Genomic DNA, 3,123 nt, shown 5'->3' with positions numbered 1-3,123 from the left:
AGAATCCGGGCTAGAAGCGATGCGTGTGCCCGTCGTTCGCTTGCCGACCAGCAGTAGGGGGCCTTGGCCCCCCAGAGGCACGTGCCGTTGGTGGACCTCGTAAGGCGGATGAGCCTTACGTGACACCTTGAAACGCAATTCCTATTGAGCGGCGGGTAGAATCCTTTGCAGACGACTTAAATACGCGACGGGGTATTGTAAGTGGCAGAGTGGCCTTGCTGCCACGATCCACTGAGATTCAGCCCTTGTCGCTTCGATTCGTCCCTCCCCACCCAAACGTAGCCTATCACACACGCAAGTCTAAGGGTTTGAAACGCAAAAAAATTTATGGCCAAGTTTATGCAAGTCCAGCAGTTCAACCAATTGGTACTTGCCAGGCACTTGTATTCGTCCTCTCACGGCCATAAAAATTCCACGTGCGAAGGGCGTGTGCAATTAAGGACGATAAATTTCATGCCAAGGCCAAGTTGGACCAAGACCCCGTCTCGTTTTGCTATAAGCAAGGGCGTGGCAAGGCACGCGGGGGGCCAAAAAATCAAAGTGCTCCGAAATGCACCGGGGGTGTCAAGCAACCTCCATGTACCGTGGCATGACCGTGGCCAAGTAATAAAGATCAAATTCCATGCCTATGCCAAGTTGGACCAAGGCCCCCGTCTCGTTTTGCTATAAGCAAGGGCGTGGCAAGGCACGCGGGGGGCCAAAAAATCAAAGTGCTCCGAAATGCACACGGGGGTGTCAAGCAACCTCCATGTACCGTGGCATGACCGTGGCCAAGTAATAAAGATCAAATTCCATGCCTATGCCAAGTTGGACCAGAGGCCCCGTCTCGTTTTGCTATAAGCAAGGGCGTGGCAAGGCACGCGGGGGGCCAAAAAATCAAAGTGCTCCGAAAATGCACACGGGGGTGTCAAGCAACCTCCATGTACCGTGGCATGACCGTGGCCAAGTAATAAAGATCAAATTCCATGCCTAGGCCAAGTTGGACCAAGGGCCCCGTCTCGTTTTGCTATAAGCAAGGGCGTGGCAAGGGCACGCGGGGGGCCAAAAAATCAAAGTGCTCCAAAATGCACACGGGGTGTCAAGCAACCTCCATGTACCGTGGCATGACCGTGGCCAAGTAATAAAGATCAAATTCATGCCTATGCCAAGTTGGGACCAAGGCCCCCGTCTCGTTTTGCTATAAGCAAGGGCGTGGCAAGGCACGCGGGGGGCCAAAAAATCAAAGTGCTCCGAAAATGCACACGGGGGTGTCAAGCAACCTCCATGTACCGTGGCATGACCGTGGCCAAGTAATAAAGATCAAATTCCATGCCTATGCCAAGTTGGACCAAGGCCCCGTCTCGTTTTGCTATAAGCAAGGGCGTGGCAAGGCACGCGGGGGGCCAAAAAATCAAAGTGCTCCGAAAATGCACACGGGGGTGTCAAGCAACCTCCATGTACCGTGGCATGACCGTGGCCAAGTAATAAAGATCAAATTCCATGCCTAGGCCAAGTTGGACCAAGGACCCCGTCTCGTTATTGCTATAAGCAAGGGCGTGGCAAGGCACGCGGGGGGCCAAAAAATCAAAGTGCTCCGAAATGCACACGGGGGGTGTCAAGCAACCTCCATGTACCGTGCATGACCGTGGCCAAGTAATAAAGATCAAATTCCATGCCTATGCCAAGTTGGACCAAGGCCCCGTCTCGTTTTGCTATAAGCAAGGGCGTGGCAAGGCACGCGGGGGGCCAAAAAATCAAAGTGCTCCGAAAATGCACACGGGGGTGTCAAGCAACCTCCATGTACCGTGGCATGACCGTGGCCCAAGTAATAAAGATCAAATTCCATGCCTATGCCAAGTTGGACCAAGGCCCCGTCTCGTTTTGCTATAAAGCAAGGGCGTGGCAAGGCACGCGGGGGGCCAAAAAATCAAAGTGCTCCAAATGCACACGGGGGTGTCAAGCAACCTCCATGTACCGTGGCATGACCGTGGCCCAAGTAATAAAGATCAAATTCCATGCCTATGCCAAGTTGGACCAAGGCCCCGTCTCGTTTTGCTATAAGCAAGGGCGTGGCAAGGCACGCGGGGGGCCAAAAAATCAAAGTGCTCCGAAAATGCACACGGGGGTGTCAAGCAACCTCCATGTACCGTGGCATGACCGTGGCCAAGTAATAAAGATCAAATTCCATGCCTATGCCAAGTTGGACCAAGGGCCCCGTCTCGTTTTGCTATAAGCAAGGGGCGTGGCAAAGGCACGCGGGGGGCCAAAAAATCAAAGTGCTCCGAAATGCACACGGGGGTGTCAAGCAACCTCCATGTACCGTGGCATGACCGTGGCCAAGTAATAAAGATCAAATTCCATGCCTATGCCAAGTTGGACCAAGGCCCCGTCTCGTTTTGCTATAAGCAAGGGCGTGGCAAGGCACGCGGGGGGCCAAAAAATCAAAGTGCTCCGAAATGCACACGGGGGTGTCAAGCAACCTCCATGTACCGTGGCATGACCGTGGCCAAGTAATAAAGATCAAATTCCATGCCCTATGCCAAGTTGGACCCAAGGCCCCATCTCGTTTTGCTATAAGCAAGGGCGTGGCAAGGCACGCGGGGGGCCAAAAAATCAAAGTGCTCCAAAATGCACACGGGGTGTCAAGCAACCTCCATGTACCGTGGCATGACCGTGGCCAAGTAATAAAGATCAAATTCCATGCCTATGCCAAGTTGGACCAAGGCCCCGTCTCGTTTTGCTATAAGCAAGGGCGTGGCAAGGCACGCGGGGGGCCAAAAAATCAAAGTGCTCCGAAAATGCACACGGGGGGTGTCAAGCAACCTCCATGTACCGTGGCATGACCGTGGCCAAGTAATAAAGATCAAATTCCATGGCCTATGCCAAGTTGGACCAAGGCCCCCGTCTCGTTTTGCTATAAGCAAGGGCGTGGCAAGGCACGCGGGGGGCCAAAAAATCAAAATGCTCCGAAATGCACACGGGGGTGTCAAGCAACCTCCATGTACCGTGGCATGACCGTGGCCAAGTAATAAAGATCAAATTCCATGCCTATGCCAAGTTGGACCAAGGCCCCGTCTCGTTTTGCTATAAGCAAGGGCGTGGCAAGGCACGCGGGGGGCCAAAAAATCAAAGTGCTCCGAAATG

This window comes from Trifolium pratense, unplaced genomic scaffold (assembly GCF_020283565.1).
Source record: "Trifolium pratense cultivar HEN17-A07 unplaced genomic scaffold, ARS_RC_1.1 scaffold_69, whole genome shotgun sequence".
Lineage (NCBI taxonomy): Eukaryota > Viridiplantae > Streptophyta > Magnoliopsida > Fabales > Fabaceae > Trifolium > Trifolium pratense.
The sequence above is the reverse complement of the archived record's forward strand: the minus strand, read 5'-3'. Positions refer to the sequence as shown.